A 26,359-nucleotide genomic window follows, 5' to 3' on the forward strand; every position below is an offset into this window, starting at 1 on the left:
ACAATTCTGGATTTGAGTAGAAAAACATAATTCATATTAGATATGCTAAGAACGCCCCCTCCTTTTTGTGTATATAGAAAACACTCAGTTTTAAAATTTATTCCTCATTGCTTTATTCTTCGTCACCAGCTACCTGAGCCAGTGGTTAAAGAGCTGAGCAAATACAGCCAAGCTGATCCACTGGGTTCACATCTCAAGGGCAGCTGATGGCAGAGTTAGGACTCCCAGAACCACAGGCCCCATGCCAGACGAAGAAGAGCAGCCCTTCTTGAGCGACTGTCTCGCTGAATGAAAGGATAAATGAAAAGATAAAGTCTGGATTGTTGTATGAATTTCTCCCAGAGAGATGAGTCTGTCCCAAATGTGCTCACAGATGAGCTAAGAGCCCCGGGGACTCTAGCAGTAAAATGGGATAAAGGTGGAAAAGACAGCATCGAGTCCTCTGAAGAAAGCTCTCAGATGGAGATTTAGGAGTTTCCAGGGGTTTCTTTGCGGCTGAGCCTAGTGGGTCTGTATCAGAAGGGGCAAAATGAATACATGATCCTGTCAAACCTGGAACTCTTGTTCCTGTTACAACTTGTGTGTGGAATCCTGCTCTACATGAGGTCCTGAGTTCAAACCCCAGGATGGAAATATAGTGTTAAATATGTCAGTGATCATGGGTAGATATAGCTACCTAGAAAATTAGCCAATCAAGTTCATCCTTTATCTTAGATAATTATGTCTGAATAAGTATCCAGCACTCACCGTTCTGTACAGATAATTAGAAATGGATGCAAACGCTAGGTATTATGAGTGATGAGATCCAAAAAGGAAACAAATGTTCCTTTCATGTCTACTGACATTTTTAGTGGAGAATTTAGAAATATAACCCATGTGAATTTTCTAGAATTCAGCCCTACAAACAAGCGATGGGCTTCAGCCATGTTTAAGCTTCTGGGAACATAAGTGGATTTGGCTATTGGTGTGTCTTATCAGGATTAGCTGGTTATTAGTAAGGCATTTTGTTAATGTGACTGACAGTGAACTTTACAGAATATCAGTATTCCTTCCCAAAACAGCTTTGGCTTTAACCTTTAAATAGAATTTCCGGTCCATGGCCATTTGGATTTGGCGAGGATTTCTGCCTTATGGGATTGCGCTAAGGATGATAGAACCTGCATCCTCGTGAAGCACAGAGGAGACTGAAGTCTCATCTTAGCATTTGGTGATACAGGCCCATTGGCCACGATGCTTGTGGATGCTTGAGGATTCCTGCCGCACATCAAGTTGCCATGACAGTATGGTCCTGCTAAAGAGAAATGCCACTGAGGGAAAGGCCATTGAAAGTTGGCCTTCCCCACTTTAGAACATTACAACAATCGAGAAAACAGGAAAGAGGATGGGAGTGTCATCTGAACACCTGAAAGCTGAGAATGCCACAGTGCTGGGACAATGAGCTCCACAAACAGAGTTGTGGGCGCCATCAGCACAGAGCTGACCTCCATAGCTGTGGCCTTCCTCCTTTAGCAACTGGAGGCAGACTGCTGCTTACTGCAGAGGGCACTGGTGCAGGCTCAGATGGTAGAAGACAAAGGAATGGTCTGGGAAGTCCTCCAATATGCATGTAACTGAATAGGCAGCATCACCTACAAATCATTTAAACTATTGTAGTCACTACTCCCATCGAGCTCAGTAATAAAACCAACTGGACTAATGTGAACTGTCACCCTATGTAGAACTGCTAGCTACAAAACTAACTCCTTCACAAGCTCCAGTCACAGGACGGCATGGATGAGGTGGGGCCCACTGCCAGGGGAATGATACCTCCAGCTTATGTTACCCACAGAGGAGGAAGCGGCTGTCTCCCAACATGTTTACATTGTTTCATACATGAGGGCGGTGGGGAAGGAAGCCTCAAGGTGCTTAATACATTTGAAAGAGATAAAGCCAGGGCATACATAGACAATGCTTTAAAACACTTTTTAAGCAACAAAGAGCAAGCTACAGATGGATACACTTTGGGTCCCAGAGTTAAGTTTAATCCCACTTCCTAATTCAGCCATTTGGCTCCCTGCATAAAAGTGTTAGCGTGTGTGATTCCAAATGGGAGACACAACAAACCTTGCCAAGTAAACGACGGGACCATTCTTTCCTAAAAAGGAAGCATCCGTATTTCTCCTAGTGATTGAAAGATAGATACCAACTAACCACTCATTGGGGAGTCCTCATGAAAATACAATTTATTTAAGAAAGAAACAAACAGACAAACAACTGGAAGAGGAAGCTTGGGATGAACTGAGATGGAGATATCTCTATTGTTCAGTATCCAACCAGGGAAGCAGAACCCACTTGTAGAATTTAACGTATAGAATGTATCGTAGAGTGTATCGTAGAGCGTTGGTCTGAAACCTGCCAGAAGAGCTAAGAAACATATCAGGGAAGCTGCCACTGCCCCTTGGCAGACAGGAACAGAGTATCAATGCTGCCTTGCTGAAACCACGCCCAGGCTGACACAGTGTGGAGCACATACAATTCAATCCTGTGACAAGTCCTCTGCTCCCATTGTCAAGGAGGGAAACAGCCTCCTTCCTGACCCTAGAGTCTACCTTACCTACCTCCTGTTGTGAGAATCTAACATGACATTGGCTGCATGAAAAAGGGAGCAGGGGATGTGTTGTGGGGGGCGTGGGGTGGAGTTAAGAAAGAATCCAGCACCTCTATCTTAGGTACATAATAATAATGTACCTATTCCATTGTGTCCACCCAACGGCAACACCACATTTCTATCAAACAGCATATCAGTACTTTCCATACAGATGGAGTTAGGGTCCCTCTCTATTCAAAGGGGGAAATCATAAAGCAGGGTCTCTTGAAGGAGACAGTATCAGCCACCTGATTCCTCTCAAGGTTATTTCTATTTTTCTTGTCTAGCCATCATGGCAGCTTGGATGTTCTCTAAGCTAAAGTTGAATAGGACGATCAACTGCATATGCATTCAGTGCAGGCAGGGGCTGTCTTCTTGGCTCGTTTGCTTGCTTTGTTGTTGTTGTTGTTGTTGTGTGCTGGCTAGAGTAGAATTGTTTGGGAAGAGGAACTTCAATTGAGAAAATGCCTCCATTTGCAAGTCTACGGGGCATTTTCTTGATTAATGATTAACATGGGAGGGCCCAGCACACTGTGGGTGCTGCCAGCCCTGGGAAAGTGGTCGTGGGTTGTAGAAGAAGGCAAGCTGAGCAAGCCCTGAGGAGCAAGCCAGTAAGAAGCACTCTTCCACAACCCATCAGTTTCCTGCCTTGGGTTCCTGGTCTGACTTCCCTGCATGATGGACCACAACTGGAAGCTATAAAGCCATTTCCTCCCTAGATGTTTTGGACAAATTTACTGAAGCCATAGGAAGCAAAATGGGGCAGAGGCAAAGGAGAAGACAGGGAATTGCTACAGTTCTTGCTCTGATAACCGGTAATGACTGCTGATTGGAGGACGCTCATCTCTGAATAACACTTGGTAACAGGGCCATGTTGTCTGTTCCATGATCTCTTGGCTTCAGGCTGCACCTCCGCTGTTGGTGGCTTCTTTCTCTGCAGGGTGATTTTAACCCGTATCTCTGCGATAGCTGAGGTTCGAAGTCCTGCAGATCACACTCTTATTCTAGTGACTTCTGCTACTGGCCACACAGCTTTCAGAAGCACCTAGAATATAAAATGTCCATGACTGGGCCTGAGAATATCCTTAAGGCACAAGTAAGAGTCAAGTTTGACTCACCTAGCACCTGTTTTTGTTGATGTTTTCTTCCTCGGCTCACATCTAAAGCCTCTTGAGGATTAACAAAGAAAGAAGAGAGTTGGACCTGGTTTACAGATTGACTCTTGTATCTTGGAGGCACCTGGTAGATGTGGGCTGCTCAAACAGTACAGCTTGTATCATGAGTGAGGCACAGACGTTCTCTCAGGGATGCACACTGAGCATGCTGTGTGGGTGGGAATGTCTGGTTATATACTGGTTGTTATTTACGGGGCTCTGAATCCAGGCCTCGGGGCCACCGTGTACACTCGACCCAGTGACTCTTGGAGATTCTGTTCAGACATTTCAGCCAGAACAGTAATTCTTTCCTCGACTGTTGTCCCAGTGCAGGGAAGGCAAGTATCCTTTGACATTCAGGATGTGATGGGGGAGCCACTCCTGTACTCATCCCGTTGTCCCCGTGTCTGAGTATCCTCACTCGGAAAGACATGTATATTGAGGAGTAAAAGCAACTCCATTTTCTAGCAGAAAGCTATGAGATTCTGGTGCTCTTCTTGAACCTTCAGTTTTCTGTTCCTATATTCTATAACAATGACTGCCTGGGCCAATGGGGCACACAGCAGCCAGTAATTCCCAGAACACGGGCCCATGTTATACTGCTTTTTTTTGGTAAAAATTAATCTTTAATGTAAATGATGCTGCATGGGTCCGTCATGTCAAATAATGAGTCGTGCTATGTTCAGAGACAGTGTGAGTACTGGAAACAATGTGGCCAAAGAATGCCTAAGAACTCAGGACCTGTATACATTGCAGTAAAAGAAAAAGTCATACCCTCCATAGCATAAGGAGTTCCATGGAATGATGTTGTTACCTGGTAACCAACTGTCCTGTCCAGGCTTGGTAGACACCTATCAACAGGTTTCTTAGCAGCAGCAGGAGGTGCCACATCAGCTGGGGCCAGGGGCAGTTTACGTTAAAGCTGTATATAGCGTCCTGCCACAGCGGCATCGCTCTTTCTGTCTGCTGAGGCACAGACTGGCAGTCTTGTCCAAGTTACGACTGAAAGCCTCGCAGTGCCCTTCCCCCGGTGAGCAACGCGTGGAATGGTAGGCAGTAGTGATGTTAGAGTTCTAGGTAAAGTGATTGTATTGTTGCTTATTTTGTTGTGTGACCAAAAACCTTATAAGAATATTTTAAGGAATGAGGAGTTTATATTGACTGGCTACCGTCATGGAGCCAGGAGCATGAGGCAGCTGCTAACATGGCATTATCACTTGACAAACAGAAAGAGGTGAGTGTATATGTATGTATGTATGCATATATTATGCATATATATGGAGATAGAGAAAGAAAGTGAGAGAGAGAGAGAGAGAGAGAGAGAGAGAGAGAGAGAGAGAGAGAGAGAGAGAGAGTTTATTAGGATGGCTTACAGCTACAGTCTAGCTAGTCCATCCATGGCCATCTACCAGTGATGGTAGTTAAGTCCAAGAGGCTGGATGTCTCAGCCTGTCTTCAGTATACCCTAGAATACTGAAGAATGTCCAGAATACTGGCCTGGATGCCAGTGAAGAGATGGACTTGCTACTGAGAACAAGAACAAGCAGGCAAAGGGAGACAGGAAGCTTTCTTCCTCCAAGTCCTTTACATAGGCTGCCAGCGGAAAGTGTGGCCCCAAATGAAAGGTGGATATTCCCACCTCAAAAGATCTGGATTAAAGGTGGATCTTTCCCCCTCAAAGATCCAGATTAGGAAGTGGGTCTTCCCCGGTCATATGATGTAATTAAGAAACAAACCCCTCACAGGTGGGCCCAGCCATTTGGGTTTTAGTCGGTTCCAGATACGGTCAAGTTTACAACTGAGCACAGGCATCACGTCGCCCTACCAATGCAAGCAGCTCCCGTGCCATCACCGAACTTCTTCTCTGTCCCCTCTACAACAAGCGAAGCCTCCTACGTCACTCAGAAGAGTTCTCCGAACAATACGCTCTAAAGGAGGATATGTTATCTTAAACATCAAAAGAGGTACAAACACACACAGTTCTGTGTTGTTGGGGGAGGGGGCGGGCAGCACAAAGCACAGTCACACCTTGGCTTTGGAAGGAAATGTCACATCCCCCAGGCCACTAGACCCTACAAATGTCACCAGCCAAAGCCTTTGATTTTGTTTCAGCATCATCTCCTGCCTCGGGATTAAAGGCATTTGCTACTTGCTGCTTAGCGTGTGGGTGAGGTGCTCCATCAGCAGGGTACCTGGGAAAGCCCCGCAGGGAGCAGAGATAATGCAGCCTGTGTTGTCAATCCTGCTGGTTAAGAGCGAACGTTCTGGTGACCTTTTCCAGTTTAGTATTAAGGGGAAGAGGCACCCAGAAGACTAACTGCTGTGTCCAAAGTGCCAAGAGCTCCTTGGTGTCCCTTAGTATGGGCTGATGTGCATGGCCTTGACCTGGCTGCCTGCGATCTCTGTGGCCGTGGGTTAGAGAGGGGCCTGGAAGGTCAGCTTTTAAACAAATTCCCAGAGGCCTCTTGATAGCACTTTTGAGAGTCAGTGGCTTTAGGATTACTGCCTCGGAACTGACTCTAATATGAGACTGGGTGAGAGTCCTCTGCTCTCTGCAGAGCAACCCAGGTATCTGTGACTTAGTTTTTGAGATTTCTCCAGTTCCCTATACTGATGATTTTGGGCTTATTTGAATGGGAATACCCCCACAGGTTCATATATTCACCTGCTTTGTCCCAGGTTGAATTGTTTGGGAGGATTAGGAGGTGTGGCCTGGTTGGAGAAGGTGTGTCACAGGAGGTGGCCTTTGAGGATTCAAAGATCCAAGCTAGGCCCAGTGTCTCCCTCTCTGCTTGCTTCCTGTGGGTGGGATGAGGGGTGGGGGGTGTCTCTAACCGGGAGTCTGTTGCCTGCTTTTGCATCACTTTCTCCTGGCTGGGCTGCTTTGTCTGGCCTCAGCAGATCTGCCTTTAGTCTTGATGTGACTTAATGTGCCCAGGTGGATTGGTGCAATGAGGAGAGGTTCCCCTTTTATGAGGAGGGGCGGGGAAGGGGGAAGAGGGAAGAGGGTGAGAGGGTGAGACTGGGGGAAGAATAAGAAGGCTGCAATCAGGATGTAAAGTGAAAAAATAATTTAAAAATTCATACACACACACACACACACACACCAGCTATTTCTCCAACACTGTGCCTGCCTGTATGTCACCACACTGCCTACCACGGTGATAATGGACTAACCCTCTAAAACTGTTAGCAAGCCGCCAATTAAATGCTTTCTTTTGTAAGAGTTGCCTGGGCCATGGTGTCTCTTCACAGTAATAAAACACTGACTCAAACAAATTCCTAGTAGACTGCCTGTCTATATTGCCTCTGAGTCATCAGCAATTTGCCTATAACAAAGACCCCTGTGTCCTATGATCATTTGCTTGCTATTCCAACCTTTCAGCCCAAGAAAATAACCGGATCCAATGTGTTTCCAGATGTTAAGTGTGCCGTTTGGCTCTGTCCTCTAAGAGCCCAGACTCCACCAAATAAAGAAAGAGGTCTCTTTTAATGGAGGTGTCTTTTCCTGATGGGGTTCTCACTAGAATCCCCAAACCAGACAACTGGTTTGAGACATCTAGGAAGTATGTAGCAACCTGATACCAACAACTAAGTCTGTTCTTCCTACATCCTGGAGGGATCGGAAACTAGTATCCCTCAGTCCCGCCCACACAATGAAATGAAAATCTCCCTTGGAATAGATTTGAGAAGACACCAGGAACTACAAATAAGGCTGCTTTACAATTGAGCTTTGCCAAACCTGCTGGTTCAGTGTCCCAACTCCATTGGTTGTTGGTTTGGAAATATACATTTCTCCTCCGTAGAGATGGCAGGGTCCAGAAGTGTGAGCCCCTCACTGTGGCCACAGTCTCGAGACTCCTAGGACAGACATGGATGGATGCCAAGGTCATGATTAGTGAAGGTTCCACTGTGGACTTTTATTTCTTCTTTTATTTCCTCATACCTGACTGTTGGGAAACACTGCCAATATGCCCAGCTACATATGGTGTGGGCAATTACCTCAGATCACTTCTGATGGTTAAACAGAAGACTTTCAAAATAAAAGGCATTTTCCTTTTATTACCATGGAAGCACCATGAAAATTTTGTAAAGAACCCACAAGTTCAGACTTCACAAATCATTTACTGGGAAATACTTAATATAATTACTTTTCTTTTTAGTAAACAGTAGCTATTTAGATAAATATACACATAAATCTGTGGATTCTGCTCTATTCCTCAGGACTTTCTGCCTATGGTGCACAGAAATGCTGCAAAAGGCCACAAGATGGGGAGGGGTGGGGTGGGAGTTGTGGAATATATGAGATCAGAGTTCTCTCTTCTCTGTCTCTGTCTGTCTTTCTGTTTCTCTCTTTCTCTGTCTCTGTCTCTCTCTGTCTCTCTGCATGTGTGTGTGTGTGTGTGTGTGTGTGTGTGTGTGTGTGTGTGTGATGTTGGACTTGCGTCTGGTTGGAGGTTTCCATATGGCATGTAAAGTCTGGTAATAGAGAAGAAGCTGCTGCAGGGTTTGATCTGAGGGATGGTGCAACTTGATACCGAGGGGTGGTGCTCTGTAGTTCTCTGGACAGAGAAGTGGAGAAATAGGTTATTAAGACAATAGAAGTGAAATAATGGTTACACAGTATGGGTGTTAGAGGTAGAAGTGGCAAGAATTTGGATATATTGTAATAATAGAACCCACAATATTTCCTAATAAGCAGGATGTGAGGTGTGAACACAGGAATGCACCTATGAAGAACTCTACAGTGTTTTGCAGACAGTTGGGTGCATGAACTGTTACCTGAAACAAGGAGAAATGCAGAAGTAGATAACAGAAATAGAAGACCACATTGAAAATGGTTTACTCAACTCTCTATGCTCTAAAGAGCAGAGATGCCAAGCAAATTTGATATACAAGACTTGTGTTTAGAGAATCAATCAAGGCTAGAAACATCTTAGGAGAGGCATAGGATAGAGAAAGTACCTACTTCATGGAATGCAGAGGAATGGAATACGATTTTTCAGGGCACAGGCAGGATTATGGCTTGAAGACTGAGTCCTGGGAACTTCAAGACATTACAGAGGTGGAAGGCAATGTGGAGATGAGTCAAGACATCGTAGAGATGGAAGACAACAGAAAAATCAGGTGATACAGGGAAACCCTGAAGTTCAGAGCATGGCATGGCATCACCTAGACCAAATGAAGCCAGAGAGAATAGGTGAATCTGCTGTGTCAAAGGCTGCTGTCAAGCAGGATAAGATGAAGACTAAATTTCTAGCACTTTGTAGAACAAAGGCCATGTGACCTGCTGAGGGCAGCTCTGGGGATGTGGTGGGACTAACACTCACAGACAGAGAAGGCTGCGAACAATGGAAAGAGAAAGACAAGAGACAGCAAGTTTAGACCTTATTTCTAGAATTTTCAAGGTAAAAAAGAAGCAGACAAATATGACAACAGTTGAGGCAGCAGTTGTGTAAGGGATTATTTGTTATTTCAAGATATGAGAAAGACTATTTTCTGTACTGATGAGAGAGACAATATGTTGGTATACTAATAGGAATTATCCAGAGTAGTTACCAACTGCTTAGGAAAGAAAGAAAGAATTACTCCTGGTAGATGGATGCTGGAGGGTGAACACTCACTCTCAAATGTAGCTTGTACCTTGCTCAAGATTTTTAAAAAAGAGAATCAACATTATACATCAAAATTGTAGATATACCTATTCTTGGACATATCAGTTTTACTTCTAAGATTCTATTCTAAAAAGACACTAGGATCTACATGCTATTTATTGAACATACCTAATGCCATAAAAATCTAGAATAAACATAAATGTGTATTGATAGTTATGGTTAAATCCATGATTGGAATACTGTGTAGCATTGAAAAGAAAATGTATCTACAGATTATGGTATGGAATAATCTTTAAGAAGTAAAAATATATTAAAGAGTTAAAGAGTTCAGGTTATATTTTCTTGCATGAATGAAGTAGGGAGCAAGATGCTCTGTAGAATCACACATGAAACATACTTCTATATGTGCAGAAAATGTTTCTTAAAGATCTCATGGAGAATCACATTGCATCAATATCATTTTCTCATGTTTTTGGTTATTTTTAAAGATGTGTACAAAACGAAGATGAGCAACCCACGGCGGCTCCATGGGTGACGTGGTGGTGGGAACGGAGTCTGCAGAGCCAGTGGTAGCAGTGGTCCCAGAACAACAGCAACAACAAAAAAGCAAGGCTTATGAGAAGATGGCTCATGAATCTGGAAATAAAGATGGAGGAAAAGCCTGTGCTACTTGCCCTGCTGGGAGATGGAGAGCTTGCAGGGCAGTGATGCTGCTTGCAGCCTACTCATTGCTCGACATTCAACATGTGTGCCCGATGAGGCAAGAGGCAGCCAGCATCAAGGGCAGGGAACTGCGCAGCAGCCTGGAGGCTCATGTGGATACCTGTGGTCTTGCAGCAGCCAGGGGCTGTGTGGATATCCGTGACCCCTGTTACCACCAAAGGGTTGATTTTTCTGGTTTACTAAGAGGAAATGATATATAGGTGATGTGTATGTTTTTACACTGAAGTACAGTTATTTGAAAGCAAGATCTAAACACCTTGACAGGCTTCCTAGATGAAAAAGTCAGAAACTTGGTTTGATGACAAAATGCCAATCCACTTAGGTCCAACCAAGAATCGATTGGTGGAGTATTCCCACGTCTATGCAAGAGGCTGCAGACCAACATTTTAACAATAGTGGTGCAAGCAAATGACCCTGAGGGTTTTTATTAAGATACAGAGTTGAATGGGTGGGTGTGGAAAGGGGTCAGAGAGTCTTCATTTTGACATGATCCTGGAATGTGTTGATGCTATGGCCAACAGTCTTCAGCCTGAACAGTGAGGTGTATAACAGAGGTCTGCATCCCTGGCTGCATGCGGCAATAAAAGGTAAATAATGCGGTTGCCAGTTCTTACCTCAAATCAGCAGAATGAGCATCCCTGGAAATGAGAGTTGGCCAGTGACCATTTGAGGCTCCTAAGTGTTTTTAGACTAAATGCTACACACTGCCCCCAACAAATCTATATGTTGAATCCGAGGTGTAATATTTGGAGATTTGGCCTTTGGGAAGTAATTAGCCTTGATGAAGTCACAAGGATGGGAAAGGAAATACCACATCTTCCTGTCTTCATGTCTCTGTGTCTGTCTCCCCCTACATGCCTTGTTCGAGGCCAGCCTGGTCTACAAAGCGAGTCCAGGACAGCCAAGGCTACATAGAGAAACCCTGTATCGAAAAAACAAAAAAACAAAACAAACAAACAAAAAACCCCAAAACAACCCCCAAAAACCAAAAACCAAACCAAACCAAACCAAAAAACCAAGAATGTGGTGCCTGTAACATCTCTGTGACAAGCTGAAGACCTACAACAGGGTAGCTCCTAGGAGGATATGGGGGTGACTCTAGCTGAGACTCCTAGTAGCAGGGGTCATGGAAACTGAAGAGGCCACCATCTAACTAGACAGGACTCCTAGTGGAGGGAAGGGAACACCAATCCACCCACAAAAACTTCGACACAAAATCTACTCTGCCTACAAGATGTGCAGGGATAAAAATAGAGCAGAGATTGAGGGAATGTCCAATCAGTGCCTGGCTCAACCTGAGACGTACTCCATGGGAGAGATCCAGCCCCTGATACTATTAATGATGCTCTGCTACATTTCCAGATGGGAGCCTATCTTAGCTGTCTTCTGAGAGGCTCTATCCAGCAGTTGTTGGAAACAGAGGCTGAGATTCATAGCCAAACATTGGGCAGAGCACAGGGAGCCTTGTGGAAGAGTTGGGGGGGGGGGCGCGGGCGCGGGATAGAAGGACCTGAAGGGGACAGGAGCTCCACAAGAAGACCAACAGAGCCAAGTAACCAGGGCCCAGGGGGACTTGTGGAGACTGAAGCACCCAACCAAGGACCTTGCATGGACTGGACCTAGGCCCTCTACACAGATGTAGCTGATGGGCAGCTTGATGGGGGGCCTGCCTCTAAGGTGGACTCTGTTCCTTCTTTTTGAATACGTCCCTCTGCCAGTGCTGCCTCACCGTTCCACAGGGGAGGAGGATGTGCTCAGTCCTGCTGCGACTTGCTGCATTGAGGTGAGTTGTAGGAGGCCCTCCCTTTTTCTGAGGAGTAGGAGAGGGAGGGTAGGGGAAAGAGGGAGGGAGGATGAGACCTGAAGGAGAGGAGGGAGGAGCCTATAATTGGAATGTAAATATGTGAATAAATAAATTAATTCATTAGTTTTGAGAAGGGGAGAGGGAGAGAGGGAGAGAGGGAGAGAGGGAGAGGAGGGAAGGAGAGAGAGAGAGAGGAGAACCTTGCCAGAACCTGACTATACCGAATAGCCTGATGACTATGTACCTTCCTGCTTCTTCCAGGACTATGAGAACATCTCTCTGCTCTTTAAGCCACTCAGTGTACTCCAAACATTTTGTTCCATTTTGTCAGCCTGAGCATACCAATTGTTACTAGGCGAGTTAAAGAATACGCAGCAGAGTTGACCATCTCTGTTCTAAAGTGTACTTGAGGGGGTGTGGATTGGAGAATGAGCGGTTTGTATTCATTTCTGTCTCTCAGCGATTTGGGACCACCCACATTGCTTGTATGCGTCAGTATTATGATCGTTGCTTGTTTCAGAGTGACATTCTAACACATGCCAGCTTGCCCATGCTCTTCACTAATAGTGGATTTGCGGGTTACTTTCAGTTGGAGCCTACTAACGTGAGGCTACTGTGATTCTTTTGCTGTAATTGAAAACAAAACACTGTCTTTGTTTCTCTGGGGCAAATGTATAGTGGTGGGTATTTCCAGAGGAGGGACCCGCATAGGTTTAGCTGTACAAAGAAACTGAAAAAACAGTCCCCTAAAACATCCGTACTTTTATATTCTCATCAGCAGTGGGCGAGCACTTCAGTTGCTCCATATTTTTGCCTTCATGTTTTAAGCAGCTCTTGCTCTGCTTGGTTTGGCCTTTGCAGTGCTGAGGATGGGGCTCACTGTGCAGCACCCCAAGCCCAAGACTTCAGCTTCTAGTGCAATCACCTGTTGAGTGAGATCAAGATCTCTTAGGAGCCTCTGACATAGTGGTTGCAAATTTGAGGCCTTGACAGGCAATCTAGAAGTTATCATCGCAGATGCTTTTACCTAGCAATTCTACCTCTAAAACCCTACCAATATGTATAGCTGTAAAAGTACGAATATACAAGTCTGTTATATGTAATAAGAAAAAAAAAATCAAGTAAATGGTAGCAGGTAACTGGTTGAATAAATCAGTGGCAGTGTATGTATACTATTGAATTCTAATATGCTCCAGAAAGGGAATGAAAAGATTTTGCTTTTGTTGATGTAGAGAAGTTACAAAAAGATGGCACTAGGTGAATAAGCAAACAAGAGGACCAAAGTGTACACAAAAAAGAGGGGTATGAAATCAGAGCAAAGAACTACACACCCTTAAATATACAACCCTTTCTTGCATGTGTATGTGCATGTGCCTCTGTGTGTGCAAACACCTTGTAAACAATCCTGACGTGCAAGAAAAGAGATGTAGATTAGAAAGAAGTATGGAAAAACAAGGTTCTCCGTGAATGTTTTGCATTTATTTTTTATATTAAACTGATGTAACTTAATTTAAATTAATTTAAAGTTATGACTAAAAATACCCTAGAACTGAAAAACAAAGTCAGCATACATCTCTCACATGGGCAGTATGTTCACACAGAAACACACAGGACTCGCGAAGACCTGTGAGCTCCTGGTTCTCTGAAAAAGACAGCTGGAGTTGGCTCACTGTCACCTCCACCCGAACCGGATGTAATGACTCCGATCCCTGGGACTTACATGGGAAAGAATCATCTCCCACAAGTTGTCCTCTGACCTCCACACTGATGCTACGGCATGCACATGTACCCCTCCCATAAATAAGTGAATAAATAAAGCTATCAAGTGATACAGGAAAAAAAAACAAAACCCTATCAGTTGTCATCACTGAAATCATTAACATATTTCTTTGAAAGTTGATGATTAAAGGGTAGAGCATTCCCTGTTTCCTCTGTATAAGCTTTTCCAGGGCAGCAAACACTCTAGCTAATTGGAGAAAGCTTCCCAACCCCGCCCCCCAGGTCCAACCCCCACCCCGACCTCTTAAAGGAACACCAGCTAATAAGTCTAAAAAGAAGGGGGGGAACGTTGAGTGAATTGCTATTGTACAGTTCTAATCAGTACCAATCCAGGCAAGATTATGAGGTGGGACTGGCCGTGAGGTGAAGGAATGAAGAAAAATCCGACGTCTGTAATGCATTAGAGTCACACAGCCTGCTTCCTGTTTACATGGGGGATAACCGCAGCAAAAAGGAAGCCTGGGAGGTCATTCTATAACCCAGACAGAGACTCGGAGTTCAGCCATCATCTATAAAATTCTGTCAAGTCCCACCGTTCCGAGGGGGCTAATCCCTGCTCTCATCTCTGTAACCTGGTGTGAGCTTTTAGAACTGCTATCAGCAGTCACACAGGGTGATCTTCAGCCACAGGTGTATGGCATGTGCCTCCTTTCATAACGCCAAATGAAACACATCAGTGCACCCAGGATCTGCTCTGGAATGCACATACTTGGAAATCACCCAGGCTCCTGGTCCTAACTTCCAATTTACAGAAACGACAGGAAATGAGAACAGGCAGAGGTGAGCAGTGTGGAGAAGCAATCAGCCGGATACTGAACCGGAAAAGGAATGCACTGTTTTAGATATTAAAATACCTAAGCAACATATAATATGTAATGCATATTCCTGACCTGGCTCTGGGTATCCAGGGTAATCTGAGTATGGTCTGAGTATTACAGATGATGAAAATTTATCACCAGAGCAGACAACTCCTGGAAGAAATCAGGCAGGGCTAGGATCTGGACACAGCTTTTACCACCAAGCCGTTACCCATAGAGCAGTGTGGGGGCCTATGCGACCTTATGAGTCAGATCACAAGAGCTCCTTCCTTACAGGGTGATCAGTGCATTTCACGTGAATGAAACGTGGGTCAACTGTTATGCGGATGGGTTCTTTTGTTTGTTAGCTTGTTTGTTTGTTTTCGAGACAGCATTTCTCTGCGCAGCCTCGGCTATCCTGGACTCGCTTTGTAGGGGACGGATTCTTTTTATTTATTTATTTATTTTTTTAGGGGACGGATTCTTAAACAGGCGTTTGGGCTTTCTGCTGCTTCACCTCTCACTCACAATCTCTTCCACACATGCCCACATCCCTCTTGCTTCTTCCACACACGTGCGTAGCACACGCTCCTCACTGCGAGCTGAGAAGACGCTGGCAGGGGCGGATGCCAGCACCTCCAGAGCCGGAGGCCAGAATTAGCTCCTTTCAGATTATGCCGCCTTCGTGATTACCTTGTGGCAATGGAAAACAGACGTGGACAGGAAGTTTACAACATTGCGGTCTTGCTTTATTTGTAAAAGAAGATCACTAGGCTAGAGAGACAGCTCAGCAGCTCAGATCTCTCGCTGCTCTTCCAGGGGACCTGAGTTCAGTTCCCAACACCCACACTGTTAGAAACCACAACCACCTAGGTGCAGCTCCGGCTTCAAGGGTATCCCATTCCTCTGGCCTCTGTGGGCATTTTCACTCTGGTGGACACACACAGAATTTTAAAAATAACAAAAATAAATCTTTAAAACAGAAAGTCACTTATAGATAAAAAGATCTGGAATATATGTATATAATATATATGTATAAAATATATGATATACATAGAAATATATTTCAATAGCTCTACTCACGTTAGCTGTGATAGATTTTTAAATTATTTTTTCGTTTATTCTTTGAGAATTTCATACATTCATACAACGTGTTTTGATCATGTTCTTCCATCGTTACCTCCTTCCAGCTCCCCCTAAAATGTCCCACCCCCAACTCTCTCCCAATTTCTTTCCTCCATTTTTTTGTTATTGATAATCCTCTGAGACCAAGGACTGCCATATGCGCATGGGTTTGAGACCATCCACTGAAGCACAGACAGCCTCCTAGCAACCATGTCCCCAAGGAGAGTTACCCTTCCCCTCTTAGCAACCAGACTCTGCCCTCCTCCCCCAAGGGTGTGGCCTCAAGTCCCACCCCACCCCACGCTTCCTGCTGGAATTCTGGCTGACTTGACCTTGCTTAATCTCAGTTACCTTGAGTGAGTTAATGTGTACAACAGCCAAAATCATGACCAGAACTCAGCACTTGCCAGCTCCCTTCCTCATCTGTCAGCGCTTGCATTGTTTCTGAGCTCCCTTTTCATTCCTCCCTGAGCCTTGAGTGGGGGAAGTTGATATAGGCTGTTCACCCACAGCTTAGCACTACAGCTATTTATACTTGACCCTTTAATCAATCTCTGCATGAACCTTTTACTCACTGGGAAAAGAGATTTTTTTTCTAATCAGAGAGCAGCACAAATTCATAGGTATAAAGAGAAGAGCTTAGAAGACAGCTGGACAGCACAACTGCTCAACAGACCAACAGCAGGGTACCCCTGCAGCCCTGGGAGAGCTTTACAAGGCTGACAGTGTTGGGTATGAAATCCGTCCTGCTGAATAGGACTTAGATCATCTGGGGAAGTGGTTGGCTAACTTCATACCTGATATCCCTCCATGACTGCACTGATGTGTCCATCTAGTCTGGCAGGTCGGTTCTGCAGCATGCAGGCTTCTGCACTGGGTAAGACTACTTGCACCTGGCATTGTGTAACCTGGTCAGCAGGGAGAGGTTTCTGATCACTTAGGGTTGATTTCTCTATGTCCTCTATCTAAAGTGAGTGATGTCTACAGCAATAGAGTCTTACCATCTAGTTATGGAGTGAAACCACAAGCAACCAATTAGCCTACACTGTTTTGAGTAACCCTGGCACCTCTTGACCAGTAGCTCCTAGGAAGATATCTCATGCATGACACTCAGGTTTTGTCTAATGACACATGTCTTCTGGGAGCAGTGGTCTCAGCACACGCAAAATACTTCTGTTAAAATTCCCTTTATATATATTATATTTTTAAGTATCTTACAGACCAGTAGATTTCTGTAAGGCTTCTTAATACATCCTTGATGTAGGCTAATCACCCCTATTCTCTGTCTCCCCAGCTCCATTCCAACTTATACCTTTAAGCCTGTGAAAGGCTTATACTTTCATAAAATATAGATGTAATAGTTTTTTGTGGACTATGTACAGTTTGTCCTTGTTCATTCAAATGCCAACTTCTCCACCCCACTATCTGGTTTCAATCCGGACATGGCCTTATAATGTTTATGGTAAGTATCTCCTGTCTCAAGTTTATGTAAACATTCCCGCTATTTGTTCTCTGTTCCGCCAATAAAACGTCAACCAGCCATCACTGAGCAATACAGAGAATACAGTGAGACATCTGGTTCCAGCAAGGGTGGAAAAAGAGAGAGGAAATAGAGATTGAGCCATGAAGAGAGGACCAGGAGCATCAGAAGGAATGAGCCAGATCTAGGAGATGATTAAAAAGCAAGTATGACTGGGAAATCTGAATAGGAGCAAGCTAAACTAGCTTGGAGGTTCAAGATGGAGTAATTATTGCTCAGTATTGTGATCTAGGCCAATTAAAAAAATCCTGTGTCTATATGGGAAAACCGCTGTCTAAAGAATAACTGCTGCATTACTAATAATATGAATCAATATTAATTATTAATAATCATTAAAAGTCAGAAGTTGTGTTGGTTAGCTTTATTTTATTTTGCACATTCCAGAGTCATTTGGAAAGAGGGAAGTTCAATTGAGAATATGCTTCCACCATAGTGGCCTGAAGCAATCCTGTGGTGAATTTTCTTGACCAATGGTTGATATGAGAGGGTCCATATCAATGTTCACTGTGGCCAGTGCTACCCCTGAGCTGGTGGTCCTGAAAGCTATAAGAATGCAAGCTGGACAAGCCATGAGGAGCAAGTCAGTAAGCAGCAATCTTCTATGGCTTCTGCATCTGTTCCTGACTCTAGCTTCCTGCCCTGGTGCCCTGGCTGAGTCCCTGCCCTGACTTCCTTCAGTGATGGACTGTGTGATGTGGAAACATAAGTGAAATAAACTCTTTCTTCCATGTGGCTGTTTGAATACATTTGGCCCCTGTAGACTCTTGTGTTTGAGTGCTTGGCCCACAGGGAGTGGCATTATTAGGAGGTGTGGCCTTGCTGGAGGCAGTCTGTGACTGCATAGATGAGTTTTGAGGTCTCCCACGCTTACAATGAGACACAGTCTCATTCTGATGCCTTTGGGTCAAGATGTAGAACTCTCAGCTCCGTCTCAAGCAACATGCCAGTCTACATGCTGCCAATGCTTCTTGCCATGATGATAATGGACTGACTAAGCCCTGAAACTGTATGCCACCCCCAATTAAATGTCTTCCTTTATATAGTAATTGCCTTGGTCGTGGTGTCTCTTCACAGCAATGGAAGCCTTGACTAAGACATTCCATGAGTTGCTTTGGGTCATGGTGTTTATTCACAGCAATAAAAACACCAATCCAGACAGAAGTTGAACACAAGTCTCATTGATTTTGAGTCAAAAGATGGGCAGAGATGTCCTTTTTGAGGTTTAAAGGGTGAACTTATTTTCTTGCATTCACCAGCCCCCAGCTGTTCCCTGCCTTCCTGGCTCATGGTCCTTGCCCTTAATCAAAGCCAGCAATGGCTAGTCTGCATTACAGCACTTGGACATTTCTGCCTGCCTCTTCCCCTTCCAAGCCGGTGCTGGTACTCTAGGATCAGTCAGCTGATGAGCAACCTTAATCACACCGACCTTTACCCCCTTACACCATGTGATGTATTTCAGCATATCTTTAAGTTTAAGGAATAGACATTAATTGTAAACATTTTTGAAGGACCCTTATCCAGCTTCTAATGGGAGGGATGCAGTATTTTATATTGTTGTTGTTGCTTTCTGAATTTCCACAATACATATATTCTGCTTTTGAAATAACAAAAGGCCAGTATAAAGTAATACAGCAAATAGTGCTGTTGTAAAGCTCATGAATATGCACCAATAGTAGCAATGAAGAGAATGCTAAGTCCTGAATGAGAACAGATACTGATGGCTTTGAGAGTTCTGCTATATAATATAGCAGAGTTATGATATAGGAGTCATATATCAAAGCACTATAGTTCAAACAATGTGTTTGAAAGAGCTGATGAGTTCCTCTGGAAAATATTGTGTATCTGAACTGGCCATGGGAGCTGAAAAGCTAACTCAGTGGTTAGTAGCACTTTCTGCTCTTCCAGAGGACTGGTGTTCAGATTCTGGGCAGTCCTACACTCATGCTGTGGCTGGTAGCAAGCAGGCAAGGAAAGCAGACTGACTCTGGAGGTCTCTTAAGTATGGTTCGGGTTCTGGCTCCACCTCCTGAGAGTGATGGTGGGAGGGGACTGGCTCTGGGATTCTCTACTAGAAATTCTTACTGAACTCTGAGTTCAGACTCCAGGTTGTTGTAGGTCATCAAGGTGGGCAGGGTAGCTGAGTTCCCAGCATCCAGACCAGGTGACTCACAACCACCTGTTATTCCAGCATCTTTCTGACCTTCAAGGGCATCCCCTGCACATCCCTATGCCCACCCCATACACACACACACACACACCCCATCGTCACCCTCCCCAACACATTAAACAATAAGATTTTAAGTGACTCCAAAAATCATGACAAGGACACTTAGGTCAAAGAGTCATGTGAAGAGCATACAGAGGAGTTTTCCTAAGCTGTTAGTTTAGGTCCCAACTGTGTGGGTCACTATGTACCTGTTACTGAGCCTTTCTTTGCTTTGGACACATTGTCTAGGCTGGACAAATGGCCTTTTCTGGAGGGATTGTTGGGGATTTAGTGACTGAATACTCCCAGAGGCCTCAGAGCTGTACCTGGCACAGGACTGACACTGTGATGGGAGTCATTAATGCTTGTTATCCTGGCAGATGTTAGTAGCCACCTGTTTTTGCATGGAAAAGGACTCTGCCATTGTAGATAAGCTGGTACTTAAGTGCTATCGCCTCAAGGAATAACAGGAATCACATAGTGATTACCAAAGGGGTTTTCCCACCTGAACATCCTTGAGTAGTTGTTACCCTGAGGGTTTTGCCCTGCATGCTGTTCCAAAAGGCAAAGTTCCCAGGAAACACCCCATTGGTGCTGGTATGGTGGCTAAGTAACACTTTAAAGAATCAACAGTTCTTTAGCCCGAATGCTAGCATGTTAAACAGTGTTCTCAGCTGTGTGGGTCTAACACCTGTATCCTGGTGGACAGAAGAGTCTAGGAATGTGTTGGTTTGGCAGCTTAAGGGCAAAGCAAAACAGCTTTCTAGGACTGTGAGAGAAGGGCACAAGTTCCATGTATCCTTACTGTGGATTAATATGAAACCTTCTGATATCATGAGTTGAGACCAGCCAAGTGCAATGTGAAAATTTGTGGCTCAATGTATAGTATGCAGACATTTAAATAACACAATCACCTAGAGCCGTGTGTGGACAAACAGTGCCCCAGTGAAGACACGCAACTCATCGCTTGCATTTACAGCTGAAAGGAAAGTGACGCTATGAACGTTTACCTTGGGGACCCTCAAGCCAGGCCAACAGCCTTATCTGACACCCTAGGACATTTCTAAAATATTGCAGGACTTCTTAAGGCCTGAATGGGCTACTGTGCCCTGTGCCCCCGCAAAGATCAAACTATGGCCTGAGAAGCAGCCTGCAGGGGACCTCCTCCCTTCCCAGCAGTCTTCTGATACCTCAGAGGCCATATTGATGATAAGAGCCCTCAGGAGAAGACTGCTAACTGCACTGCATCATTACACAGGGCAGGAACCACGTGAATTATGTGATGTCACACAGAGCCTGGAGTCTAGGTTTGTCTGATTAGGTTTCCCTCGAGAACGTGGTTGTTGAAAACTATGCTCTTGGACCCAGGCGGTCTGGAGAAGAATCAAATAACAGAAGACAGAAACTGACCTGCGGGGTAATGCAAAAGAAACAGAGTATGTGGCTTCTTCCTCGCCGTGGTTTGGTTGGGTCCCTCTTAGGAATCAGTTCTGGTTTTGGCTACGCAGGGACAGAGCTGCCCTTCCCTCTGGAGGACACAACATCCAAAGGTTTCTCTTGGTTACAGAGTCGAGGCCCTCACCTTCCAGTGACACACTATCACTTTGATTTTGGCATTCCCAGCTGTATCTTCAGTTTCTGTTCCTCATGAATTCTCCAATCCCTGTCATTTTGCTATAGCAGCACAAACAGGCAAAGTAAGGCTTTTGGTTCAACCTAACCTCTGTTACGGGCCAAACACTTCATACAGAGTCTGTGTTGTTGCTATGCAAGACACCAAAGCACCGTAGCTGGGTCTCAGTCTATGCCACAAGGCCTCCTCGTATATTCATTGAAAAGACACTTGTGTGGAAATGCTGGCTCCCGTTGTCCTGTTTTCTGAACCCTGTGCTCTCAGAACTTCCGCACATATTTCCCCAAACTCCTACATTGAGCAAGTGTCATTTGTCCCCTTTTACAGATGGAAGAAAATGAACTGTGAACCACGAATGCGGTTCAAGGACAGAGGTAATGCAGCGAGATATCATCTTCTTATCACTCCTATTTGTCACATGGATGGTTTATGACAAGCATTTCGTTTTTTATGACATTTGTGAATGCGTTGGGGGATATTTACTCTGTGTACAGTAAACTGCCTTGCCAAGGTTAGTTCCATTATCAAGATTGACTTTTAAAAGGATTACCAGAAGAACCACTTGTAACTGAGAAGGACAAGGCAGGGCAGTGGGGGGTCAATAGGATGTATGTGACATCATATTATTTTTACTGAAGATTTTCAACTTGTGAAAAATTTTGATTGCAGATAAAAAAAAAAAAAGAAGGGAAAAAAAATATACTCACTTCAACCAAAGAATGGCAGTGGCCAAGAAGCTCTTTCTCTCCAAATTCCTAAGGCCATATGTACTACAAAAATTAGCAGGTTATGGGTTAGGCATGGTACTGCATAGCTTTAATTCCAGCATTTGGAAGGCAGAGACAGGTGCATTTCTGTGAGTCTGAGGCTACCCTGGTCTACCTAGTGAGTTTCAAGCTAGCCGAACCTACATAGTGAATGATCAATCAACCAGTCATCAGCAATTTACTTTGAACTCTTGGGAATTCTTTCATTCCAAACATCTCGGTGATGAGCTCTTCCCCTCCCCCACTCTGCAGAGTACTATATCAGTGAAGAAGGCCCTAAGAGCAGCACTGTCTGAGGTTGCTCTGTCTTGTTTTGGAATGGAATCAGGAGTGAAGGGGAACCCAGGGAAGTGTCTTTGTGAATCCATTAACATTCTGCCAACAGAACCATTTCATCTTGCCTGCAGTGTGGGCTCAGGGCTGTGACAACAGTCTTTGATCTCGCATCCTGTCCAGCATATGGTGTTACTAAGTGTAATCAATGTGCAAACCTTCACAGAAAATTACAGAGTCTCTGAGAAGGGACGGAGGCTTCCTCCCTCTCATTTCCTTTCCTGCCATGTTCCTGGTCTTAAGTAAAACAGCATTTGGCCTTTTGATGCAATCTGCAAGCACTTTTAGGGTATTTACAATATATACAGTCAGTTACTTAACTGTGCAGGATTATTTCCATTACTGAGATTGGCAGGCAATTTCTCACCGGGGTAGAGGCAGAGTTTTCTCCAGCATGGGTCTGAATGTGCCTTCCTCATTTTGGCTCATGGCACTGACATTAGACTAAGGAGAAATCTACTATTCCAGGGGAAAGGAAATGCGGGGAGCTGACACTTGTACCCCCGAGTTTTTATAATAAGTCTCTGAAAATCTGAAGGATGAATTTCTAACTCTTGTGAATAACCTTCATGAGAGTTTCCAACTCCAATGAGCTGCAGAAGAAACGCTGTTGGCTCCTTCATGTTTTATGCTTGAAGGGGATCTTACAGAGACTATAACCCGGTCTTCCTCAGAGGAGGCAAATAGTCCTACCTGGCAACATAGTGGCCTTCTACACATACCTTTCAGTCATTAATTAAAATAATTCAGATTCATTTGTGAGGAGAAAATGGTATACGTTTTTAAAAGTTTGCTTATGACATTTTTATTTCTTTGTGTGTGTGTGTGTGGGAGTGTGTGTGTGCATGTGGGAGTGTGTGTGTGTGTGTGTGTGTGTGTGTGTGTGTGTGTGTGTGTGTAGGTGTAGGTGTGTTATGACCTGATGTGGACAGCAGAGGACTACTTTGGGAACTAGTTCTTCCTTTCAACCGTAAAGGTTCGGGGGATCAAACGCAGGGCATCAGGCTTAATGGCAGGCATCTTTCCCAGCTGAGCCACCCATTCCACCTGCCCCAAGTCACAGCGCATCACGAGTTCCAAACATGCAACTGAACAGAACGGGAAAGCATTCCTCACAGAGACTAGATGTCTAGCTTGTGCCTCATCAGAGTTGACTTCTCTTTGCCTCCACAGAACAGTTTGTTGTCAAATCTGAGCTGCTCTGCTGAACTTGAACTCAGAGGCATGGGTCCCAGAAGCCTGAAAGTACTTGGATCAAAAAAGGCTTTGTATGTCTCCAGGCTTCCTTGTTGTTGTATCTGAGCCTTAATGTAAACTGCCATTAGCAAAGGGAGAGAGATATAAAATATCATTTAGAAAGTCTAGCCCGGAACAGACACAGCCAGCTGCAGCAGGTGCACACAACAGACTGGTTCACGGCTGCCACCCGTCTTGTCTTGACTGTCTATGTCCTGACCCTATCGGTTGTTGAATGCTTTGAATAGTTAAATAGTATACATTTTCAGAACAGCCCTGTAGGTGTACATACAGGCATCTGTCATTGTGAGGTTCAGCTGTAAAAACCTGGAGTCAGCACCAGAGGATGATCTGCATGCCTTCTGCAGTATAACAAGAAATCATTTCAGAATTTACTTAGCTTCTGCAATTCTTGACATCCTTTCCTCAAAAACAGCTGCTTTGCTACTTTTGTGGGGCAGTACAAAATTCCCTTAAGGGAAGAATAGTTTTGTTTTGGTTCATAGTTTCAGAGGGTTTCAGGGCCACCAGGGCAAGGAAGCCATCATGATCAACAACAACAGCAACAGAGCTCAATCCAACAACAACAACAAAACAGCTCAATCCACAGTGGCTAGACATGTTGCTGAGACCACTCACGTGTCTGGAGAGCACAAAGCAGAGTGAGAGGCCCTGGAGCAAGGCCTTAAGAGGCTGACTGCCACTGAACCACTTCTGCCAATGAGGAGCCAACTCGAAAAGTTCCTCAGCCTCAGAAAACAGTGCCACTAGTGAGGGAACAGGTGCCCAAAAGGACATTTCTGATTCAAACGACGACACTGGAGACGTAAGCAAGTCTCACCTAATTTCCTTTATGAGACTTACGTTGATGTCAAATATTAAATATGAAAGTGTGTGGTAAGATATCTTAATCATTTCAGTTAATGCAGCAGTCATGTATCATATGTGATACAGAACATGTGAAGTAGAGTAAAAAGATTCTTTTATTTTTCTCACCATCGAAAGCCAGAAACTACTCACACTTTATTTCCTTTGCTTCTCCCTGTTTATGAAGGCTCTGACAGTCCAATATTGGTTATTGAGTGCCCCCAAGATGAAATGAAAAAGATGGTTCTCTTTTACATTGGTGGAGCTCTTAGTGGCTCAATAAATGTTTTTAGAGAAATATAGATCAAAATCCAAAACAAAAGAATAGTTGAAAGTTGTGCCATAAAGTACAATCACGTTTGTTTTCTTATAAGTGACAAATATTTTTCCTTCATAAGAAGTGCTTTTATACCTAGGGTATGTCTGTAGGCTCCTAACTCCACTTGATTCTGGGGAAGACAACATTATATTACTGCTATAAAATTTTAGCGACATATAAACAGCTCTGTGCCGTAACCATAAACAGGAGCGGATTTGCCTTATTTCCAATGTCATTATGATCACTCAACATCTGGACATTGCCAGAGAAGCTACAGTTCACGGTGCCACTTGAGACCCACAACCTGTGTATGCAGGCTAATTTCAAATCACCAGGCTTCTCGGAACTGGTAGATTTTCCTTGGACATAAAAGTCCAGTGTGCAATGCATTCACCTTGCAAGGGGACTGAGACGTACACAATGCTTGCCTACTATGGTCCAAGGAGCTGTTCTTTATTATTTCAGGAAATAATTGCTAGGGCAGAGCACCGTACACCCCGCCTTCACCTATGATGGCGGTGCTGCCCTCCTTAATCCCACTTACGTATTTACTTCCAGCTAAGCTGTGATCTTGTAGGGCATGGGTTTTTTTTTTTTAATTTGTTTGATTTTGGTTTTCCTTGTTTTTTATTTTTGTTTGTTTGTTTGGGGTGGGGTGTGTGTGTGTGTGTGTGTGTGTGTGTGTGTGTGTGTGTGTGTGTTAGGTTTTGTCCAGTCCTCTTTCTTCCTAGCAAAGGACATGCTGACATGGCCCAGTAAGTCTTTAAAAACCCTATGCCTTCCCATGTTAAGCTTCAATCCTCAGGAGAGATTACCCAGGAATGTGCTAATTAAAGTCCCGGGCCCTATTCTAAAGAGTAAGCCCAAGATTAACAACTCTGTTAAATGAGTGTGGTGACAGCTCCTGTGCATCAAGGTAATGATGGAAGCATGTGAGTTATTTTATGCAGGAGGCTCCGCTCATCCTTGGCCTTCCGTAAGTAAGTCTTTATTATTGTTGCTCCATGTTGAGCAGCCCAAATCGTTAAAAGTCTGAAATGGGGCTGGAGAGGCAGTTGAGTGGCTGTTGCAGAGGACCCGAGGTCAGTGCCCAGCACCTACACGGCGGCCCATAACCCTCCGTAACTCATTTCAGGGAATCCCACACCCTCTTCTGGGGTCCACAGCAATCCCAGGACATGATTCACACACACGCTTACAAGCACAACACTCACACACATACAATACAAATAAAGACATATTTTTAAATCACCCTAAGTGCTCTAAAGTCATGTTGATGTTCAAAACAGCTTCACTTTAGATCATTTTGAATTTCAGATTTTGAACTTAGGAACGCTCACCTGGAAGTCGCCATCTACACCAGTACTCACACAGGCACACAAGTTCACACATGCTCATACACACCCGTCTCTAAAATCTGAAATACGCGTAGTCTGGAGCACTTTTATTTACTGGTATTCAGCCTTTGTGATCAGCCCATATAAAGTATGGTCTCTTCTCAACCTTGAGTGTGCATTTAAAACATCACCTAGTGAGCTCATAAACAAACATTGTGACTTTGTCTCCCAGATGTTCTGGCCCTTATCCAGATACCTGCACTGCTGTTGTGCCCCAAAGGGGAACAGGGTGCATTGGCAGATGTCCTATAAACCAGTGGCTCCCTTATTCACATTCCAGAACCCCCTTTTCTTTCAGACAAAAATGTTTTTTTCAGATTGGGGATCAGAGGAAGCTTTTTAGTAGTAAAAATCAACTTTCGGGAGGGACATTTGATAACATGGTAAGGGACCACGGGGAACTGTCTGGTTTCCTAACTTGTCTGTGTCAGGGGCCAC

At 44.4% G+C, this 26,359-nt stretch overlaps 2 long non-coding RNA genes across 3 annotated transcripts; one reads left to right on the top strand and one right to left on the bottom strand.

The window, feature by feature from the left end:
• Positions 1-2,084: 2,084 nt before the first annotated feature.
• Positions 2,085-26,359, bottom strand: LOC311600073. Of its 2 annotated transcripts, XR_014780124.1 has the most exons (4): positions 25,929-26,359; positions 21,710-21,772; positions 7,523-7,641; positions 2,085-3,671 (listed from the first exon to the last, which is right to left on the bottom strand). It is a non-coding gene; the product is annotated as an uncharacterized lncRNA (long non-coding RNA). The 2 variants fall into 2 exon arrangements; XR_014780125.1 differs by lacking the exon at positions 21,710-21,772 and having other exon boundaries at positions 2,086-3,671; positions 25,929-26,140.
• On the top strand, positions 4,612-11,482 carry LOC311600074. Its single transcript, XR_014780126.1, has 3 exons — positions 4,612-4,810; positions 5,526-5,744; positions 9,884-11,482. It is a non-coding gene; the product is annotated as an uncharacterized lncRNA (long non-coding RNA).

The sequence above is a fragment of the Acomys minous genome (genome assembly GCF_964271855.1).
Source record: "Acomys minous genome assembly, chromosome: 6".
Lineage (NCBI taxonomy): Eukaryota > Metazoa > Chordata > Mammalia > Rodentia > Muridae > Acomys > Acomys minous.